Genomic DNA, 8,807 nt, shown 5'->3' on the forward strand with positions numbered 1-8,807 from the left:
AAATATTGCTCTTTTTGTTTTATTTTGAGCAATACAAACTTAGCTCAAGAACATTAGAGGACTCTGCATATGGTACCTAATAAAGGCACCTGTCCTGAGTCCTGCTAGTCTCTGCCAGCATCCTGCCATGGCCTCCACAGGTAGCCCCTCCAGGGCCTGTGAGTAATAAACTTGTCTGTTTCTATTTCTCTTGTGCTCTTTTGTGTAACTCCTGGTCACCATCCAATACCAGGGTGCTCTGCTTAGCAAATGCTAATTTTAAAAAGTGCAAACAAGTACAATTTAAAAGTCCTTTTTATCTTTTTAGCTTATATAGTTGGCAGCTGTCCGTCTCGAGAGACGATGGTGTAGCTTCTTAAGAGTCCATCTGCACCGCCGAGAATGGCTGTGCAGTCCGACTCGGGAGTGACATGGTATCTGTCTCCTCCCGTGTTGAATCGACATCTTGTGATGACGCTGAAGCTACAGAGCCTGGGCAGGGTAATATGGAGGGTCTGCTGTTGCCCATGCAGCAGACCCCCCCTCTCTTCGCAGCTGAAGGGTCCAAGGGAAAGACAGAGTCGATACAGCTTGGGTTCAGGTGCGCCGCAGGAGTTGCCGGTGTTGACTACAACGTCACACCGCCTTAGGGACTCCGGCTCCGGATTTTCTGTCGGGGTTTACTCCCTTAGCCTTTCCCCTGAAGAGGTATGCCGCAAGGCAGCGGAGGTTTTTTGGAGTCAGAGTTTTCCTTCTCTGATGTACCCTGACTGGAAGATCCAACCAGCGACACTTAGCTCGCAGGCCGACGCTCAATCCACTGAGCTAAACCAGCCAGGGTATTAGCTTATATATAATTTTATATATATATATATAATTTTCTCAGCCTTCATAAATGGATTGATATACAATGAATGCAATACATACATGTAGTAATGTAAAGATATAATGTAGGAATCAGAGGAATGAGGAAGAAATTGTGTGTTTGTACACATATTTTAAGAAGTATAAGGAAATAACAGAAGCAAAGCCGACATTAAAAAGTCCAGGAATTGATGGTTATGGTTCTTAGCAAAAAATAGTGACTTCCCCTAAATCCAAGATGCTACCTATATTCTTCTTAGGGATCCTAAATTATAATCAACTTTTAATACATAAAAAAAGTATAAGGAAATAATGGACCAAAATAAATAATATAAACATACATTATGAGATTATATCTAACAAGTAATCTTAAAAATTTATAATGTCAATCATTTTCTGTACATTACTGCACATTTATTTTTTCAAATTTCATGACTCTTGGTTTGAGAATCTCACATTGCAATTTGCAATTTTCTTTCTGTTTTTCACATAAAAACTTACCCTATGTTTTACTTATTCCATAGATTATATAATATAGCTTATATAAAATGCTCAGTGATTTTAAAATACTTTTCATAGACTTAGTGGTATACAGGAACCAACTTAAAAACAAGTAATTTTACAGAGAGCAGATGAAGTTTTAGTTTGGTATATTTTATTTTTTCTTTTATTAGAGAAAGCACTATTATATCAAAATTTTAAAATTATTCCCAATTTTTATAAATTATGTCATCAAAGTTATTTTTTTTCTCTATCAATGTGGTCAGCTGAAAACATGGTGACATAATTTCAGTGTGTTGTTCTGGTATTTACATAAGTTTAAAAAAACACTGGAATGTGTTGTTTGTGTAACAAACACTTCGTAATTAAGAGACATATTCCAATTGCAGGGCTATTGCAGTGCTAGGAAAGATAAATAATACCTGTGATGCAGAATTGGCATGACCTCTCCCTGTTCCCAGTCTGTACTGATTGAACTTTAGGAAATCAAATCTATTTGTTTTATTCCTTTATTTCCTGTTCCTCTCTTCTTCCATCTTTATTCTCAGCTACAGGGACATCACAGCCATTTTCCTTTCAAGTGCTATGGCCACAGCATCTCACTGTTCTTCCCCAACCCACATAAGCCACTCACGTCCTTCCAAGTTCTGATGAGTAGTTTGGAATTTTTTAAATGCAATGACACACATGAGAATTTGGTGAATATTTTGCATTGTGTGTTTACAACATAGGTGGCCCTGCCTACATGACTGGTATGAGCTACAGAACAACCTGCAGATGCCTGCTACTTTCTGGGCTTGTAGGTGCCCAGGAGAAACCAAGCTGGAAACAAAGGCCAGTTACTGTTGTTGTCAGGCCGAGGACCACGTAGCAAGAGTCATAGGGTACACTGAAGCCTGATGCTTCTTTTTTGAGATATATTAGAAATGTCTGGAGCGTGATGCAAAACAGGCTATTTGTATGGGAAAGTCACTGGAAAGACCTTGGGTGGGCCTGCAATTTTGGCGGGGCAACATACCAGGGAATCAGCGGGAGAGGCCTAACAGCAGTAGCCAGGTGGTTGGAGACACAGATATGGTCCCCGCCTGCTGTGTGAGGAGGGGTTGCGGGGGTTCAGGAAAAACAAACAAACAATGGCCTCTGACAGCACATATGGGTTTTTTTGTACTTTTTTTTTATGACATTTTTTTTTTCTTATCCACCTGAAGTTACCAAAATCAAGGCTGCAGAGTGGAGCACTTTATCTCCAGTAATTGTACCACTTTTGAAATATTGATTTCAAGAATTCACTTTTATAATATTACTCTTATTTCTTCTATTTTAAGTTTTCTGTCCATTAGGATACCATTTATTTTTATTTTTAAAATTTTATTTTTCAATGAAGAGAGGAAGGGGAGAGGGGAAATTATTGGTTGTCCCTCTTTCTTATGCATTTATTGTTTGATTCTTGTATGATTTTGAGAGAGAGAGAGAGAGATATTTATTCCACTTATGCATTCAGTGGTTGATTCTGTTACCGAGCAAAGGGGGGTTCTTTCACGTGGCGTCTTTGCATAAGACCCAACAATTAGTGTTGAGAAAAACAAGTCTTTATTTACAACATTCCAAGCTGGGGAGGGCTGTGAGCATTCCCGCTCGGAGCCCTGTTCTCCCATGACACCCAGGACTTCCCTTGCTGCCCAAAAGGTTGTAAGCCAAAACCAAGCCCAGTAGTTCCCCATTCCTTATCTGTCAGCTCTGTCCTTCAGGATTTGAGGTATGTTGTCATCAGCCTCCATATTATAGGCCTGGAAAGCATGTGCTGTGTTACCCTGGATCATGGTGAGGTCCAGGAAAGGCACAAATCCTAAGAGAGTGTCCTTGCCATATGTCCCAAGTTCCAAGAGTCCAGATAAGAGTCTGAGTCTGCAAGGTGGAGTCCTTGGTGGCTTTGGAGTCAGCTGGAGTGGGCAGGGCCAAAGCAGCAGCGAGCCTGCTTTCTTACCAGCCCAGGCCGCATGGCCGAATCCTGACAACAAACTGCATAACTACTTCTCACATGGCTGCTACAACCTGCTGCTCCATCATGTTTCTTCCATCGTGCTTCTCGTGGAAGACAGCAGCCCTTCTTCATTCTTTCCAACAGCATGGCCCCCTTATGGCTGGCCCCTTTCCTTTGGCTCACTCCTTTCCTACTGGCTCCCCTTCAGGAAAGGTAGGGCTATCTCCTTGTCATTGACATGCAAAGTATCTTAAACAGTATCACAGGCCCTTTTACCAGCCCTAGCTACGGCCCACCACAGACCTGCAAAGCACCTTAAAAGCAGTATTACAGGAGTCCCTCTCTATATTGCGGTTCCCTTATCACGGCCTCACTGTATCGCGGGATTTTTAAAAATATTATATTTAATTATTTATCACAGATTTTTCGCTATATCGCGGGATTTTGAGGTACTGTATACGTATGTTGTTAAAGTTACGTAGGTTTAAGAGTGTAGAATATGTTTAAGAACATAAGTAGTGTTTATAAATGTGTGATAAAGGTTAATAAGAGAGTGGGAAAGGTTAATAAGGGACTGGGAATGGTTTATAAGTGTGTGGGAAGGGTTTATAAAGCCTTAAAATATATATAAATGTGATAGGTCATTTTTTACTCTTTTTGCTATTTTTGCCATTTTTGCTTTTTACTCCAGTGGCAGGTTATTTTTTGCTCACTTACCCCAGCAACCTTGAGGCCCCCTTTGCTAGCTCACCCTGGCAGTTATCTCAACCCCAGGTTCGCCCAGTGTTTATCAGCTGAAGCCCCTTCTAAATTAGAAAGTGTGTGTATGTGTAGTTTCTCCAGCCTGCCGCTGTTATCTGGCAGCTCCAAGGATATGAGTGTAGTTTTTTTGCCTTTAAAAACCTTTTAGTCTGTAAGGTGGGGCGGCTCTCCCATCTTCTGCTTTTGAAGGTGGGAAGACCCGTTCCTGGCCAGGTAAATAAACGCCACAAATTTACTTCTAAATTGCCTCGTGTCCTCTTTACTCGCAAATGCTCTATAACATAAATACTAAAATAAATGTAAAGTTCCTACTTCGCGGATTTTCACCTATTGCGGGGGGCTCTAGAATGTAATACCCGGGATGTGAGGGAATACTGTATTTCCTTCCCCCATCCCCAAAACCATGGGCAGTTGGGAATTTGGAGATTCCTGCCCCAGCATGTTAGTTCTTGTATGTGCCCCGACCAGGGATAAAACCTGCTTCCCTGGTGTATCCAGATGACTCTTTAACCAACTGAGCTAATCATGTTACGGAACCCCAGCCTATGCTCTTCTGAACAGCTGTGGGGTCCAGTTGTTCGCCGCCAAGAAGTGTACGACTCCCAATACAAAAGTCTGGTGGAAAAGGAAAGGGGTTGTTTATTTAAAAGTTTTACAAATTCAGAATAATGGCAGCTTTCTGCTGTTAAGTCCCACTCCCTTTAAAACACTCCAAAACACATAGTGCTGCCTTCCCCAGCCAAACCGGGCCAGTTTCATAATACACCAGTCAGAGGCAACATCCTCCAGAAAAGCAGAAGTCTGCAGTTCAGCATTCCTGGTCACAGTTCAGCATTTCAGTCACTTGTTTAGGCAGGTCCCTGCAATTCCAGCCTCATCAGCTGTGCTGATGTGTTCTCCATACAGGTTTCCCTGTGGGTCTTCTCTTTCTTACTCCTGCTCTTTAATCCTTACACACCGGGCCTCCAGGTGGATCTCTGGGGAGGGCCCTTGTACCTCTTTTCAAAAAAACCGCCTAGCTCTCTCTTTCACATCAGACCTCTTGGTTGATGGAGCACCACACCTCATTGTTATGAAAAATATCTTAAGCTGTATCATCTGCCCTTTTGCCCAGGGGAAAGCACACGTCCCTTTAGGAGAGGCTCCGCCGCTACCAGCCTGCCATAGATAATGCAAAGTATCTTAGAAGCTGTATTATTTCCTTCCCCCATCCCCAAAACCAAGGGCTGTGGGGAATTTGGGTATTCCTGCCCCATCCTGTTATAATCAACCATGGCTTTCGAATAATAATTTATTTTGAACTCATTTAAAAACATATTGTGCCCCGGCTGGTGTGGTTCCGTGGATTGAGCGCAGGCCTGTGAACCAAAAGGTCACTGGTTTGATTCCCAGTCAGGGCACATGCCTGGGTTACGGACCTAGTCCCCAGTTGGAGGTGTGTGAGAGATAGCCACACATTGATGTTTCTCTTCCACTCTTTCTCTCAATAAAAATAAATAAAATATTTAAAAAAATAAGTAAATAAAATAAAAAATACTTTGCATCTCATTGTCTAGTTCTCCTCAATGAAAGATGTGTTCTCATTTATAGCATTTTGAAAATTTTAACTGGTTTATCTTGATGAAATCTTTCTAAATAACCTCAAGCACTTTGGCCTCTTTCCCCAGGCTGTCTGCACCTCAGGAAGCCTCAGAACTGCATGAGTTATTTTCAACTTAAAGCCTTTTCAGGCATAAAATTAAAAATGATACACAGAAAACCAAAGCAAACAAAATGGGTTAAATTGCTATCCATTTTTGATGACAGATATTTCAAAATTTTCCTGATGTCAGGGCAAGTCATAAATGTTGATGTGTTATCTTTTCACTTTTATTACAACCAGAATATAGTTAAAAAAAACCCTTTAATTTTTTCTTTGTCCCATGGTTAGTCACAGACATGTAATTTCCCAATATTTAAGAATTTCCAAGAGATTTTTCTGTTATTCGTTTCTATCTTCAGTCTGTTGTCAAAGATGTGTTTTGTGTGACCTGAATTTATTTAAAATTGATCAAGAATTGTTGAGGGCCCAGAAAATGTTTCGTCTTGCTATAATACTATGTTCATATTTAAAGGTTGTGTCTTACTCTTTTGATAGGTGAAGTGTTCTTATGAAGAAAACTTTTCCCTCTTTTGTAGGGAAAAGTTTGTAGTGTGTTTTCCTTCCTTTGTGTCCCCTTTATTCTCACACCAATATTACCCTACTCAAGCCCTGGCTGCTGTGGCTCAGTGGACTGAGCGTTGGCCTGTGAGCCAAGTGTCACTGGTTCAATTCCCAGTCAGGGCACATGACCAGGTTGCACGTCAGGTCCCCAGTTGGGGGCGTGAGTGAGGGCAACCACACAGTAATGTTTCTTTCTCTCCCTCTCCTCCTTTCCCCTCTCTCTAAAAATAAACAAAGACAAATTAATTTTTAAAAACCTCATCTGTCAATTTTCTTTAAACAAAATATATCTATATAGTACCACACTTGCCCACAACACTATACTGCTCACACTTCTGGTCACCAAATTGTGGGGTTTTCCACCACACCAAGCAATTCCTGGGACACCAGCTGGGAATTAATGGATTCGGTTAACATACTTAATTGAGAGTAATACAGTACCAAACATCAGTTAAGTATAAAAACCTGAGAGAAATTGTACAAATATAATGTGTCAAACATTTCATTTAATGTTAGGAGGCGCATTATAATATTAATTTTTGACGTAAAAAAAATCTCATAAATTTTGTAATTACGTTGAAGCCGTACAAAATGGTTCCTAAGTCCAATGCAGTGATCAAGGAAAGAATATAACCAATGAGAAATGTATACAAAGGAGTCCCGACCCCAACTCCGAACCCTCCCCGCCAGCCGCGTACCCAGGTCTCCGCCCTCACCGGGCTCGAGTTCAGATGCAGCGCGTCGCCGGAAGTGCTCTGCTCGGAGTCCAATCACTGCGTTTGGGTGAAGTGCGCATGCGCACGTTGTGAGACACCGGAAAGCGCCTAGGGAGCAGAGAGGGTGGAGCAGGCTTTGGTCTTCCTGGGTCAAACTTGGTACGCTGAGTTTACGCTCCTGAGCACGTGAGGCCCGAGGGTCGCTTCGGGACTTGAATTACGCGCTGCCGCGTCTCCTGCAACGAAAGGTCCGGCGTACAGGTAAGACGCCCCCAAATCCCATCGGTTCGCTGCCGGGCGGAAAGTCCGTTTTCGCGGGAACCTTGAGGTCGTCCCGCCGTGGTTTCTCCACCTTTTTTTTTGTTGTTAAATACCTCCTGCCGCGTGGATTTTTCTGCTGAAAACCGTTCCCTGGGCAGCCGCCCCACTCCGCGCCCTTTAAAGTCGCAGGAGACAACTCGGGTGCAACAAACAATTTGTGCGCCTCGTCATTCTCGGCCCGCGGAGCCCGAATTGCTCCCCGGCCTGGAGATGTGCAGACCGCCTCCTTTACTTACCTTCCCTACCTACCCCCCATTTAATAAGAAGCAGTTCAGACGGAGTGGTTTGGAGGAGAGCAGTGGGAAAGCGGATGCAGGGACAAAAAGGCGGTTTAAGGATGACAAGTGGAGCCTTGGTCCACAGGTATCTGCATGCTTATTAAAGCTAAGCTGCACCCCTTCGGGTTTTTATTAGGTCACTTGAGGAGAACTAAGAAGTGACGTCAGCTGTGCGCGCTCCCCCACAGAATTGGTCAGCTGCTCTGGGTGGTGTAAGGGACAAAAACTGGTGACTCTCAAACCAGAGTAGGAAATAATTAGCAGCAAAGAACGAATGTAATTGAATCTTGAATTAGGGGGTCGGTCTCTGAGTCAACAATAAAGCAAGGGAAAATGTTAGCATACAAGTCAAGAGAGAACATTCCGCTGCTCATCATGAATGCCTCTGAGATCAAGGCAGGAGGATATTCAAAACCCAAATACAGTGACTCTGGAACTCTTCAAAGGAGAGCTAGGGACAGCTTTATCACCAAACCCAAACCCAGGACAGGGGAGAGCTGGAAACGGACACCTCACTAAATTACCCTCACCCTTAGTTAATCGCGTTAGGTTATAACTCCTGAACATCCAGTAATGAAGAAAAGTAATGGGGGGGGGCTACTTGAGTTAGTATAAAACCAGTTTGCTTGTCTGCTTCGGTGCACATGCCCCAGGCTGTGCCTGGTCCTGCAGACCCGTGAATAAATAAATGCCTTGGTTAGTGCTGAAGTCTTGTGTCCCAGCGTTTTTTTTATTTTTATTTTCTTTTTTTTAAGACCAGTCAAATTTAGTAGTGGGGGGTTGTTTTACCAACTTTAGTGACACTAACTTTAGTTTTTCTGATAACCCACTTCCATCCGACCAACCCCAGCGTTTTTCATTGTGAGCATTTCTCACAGTGGGACATCCTTGTTTAATGAGGTACTCCAGGTGATGCTAATATGAGCCCAGGGATTACCATGAGGGCTCCAGAATGCATTTGTGAGAGTGGTCACAGTTTGGTCTCCATGAAGGAGTTAGTTGTTGCTGACTATCCAGTGACAAGGGAGAGGAGAGGGTGACCCTTTTAGCATTTTCAGGCCCTTCTGTCTGTGAGTGTGGTGGGACTAGACAACAGGGCTGTGCTGAGGTCTTTGAGGGCACATCCTCAAAATGCAAATTTGACTCCTTAGCATATATTCGCCTGAGAAAAGAACCCAGAACAGGAGCTGGACCAGGACGCC

The sequence above is a fragment of the Furipterus horrens genome, unplaced genomic scaffold (genome assembly GCF_987537825.1).
Source record: "Furipterus horrens unplaced genomic scaffold, mFurHor1.1.pri manual_scaffold_13, whole genome shotgun sequence".
NCBI lineage: Eukaryota > Metazoa > Chordata > Mammalia > Chiroptera > Furipteridae > Furipterus > Furipterus horrens.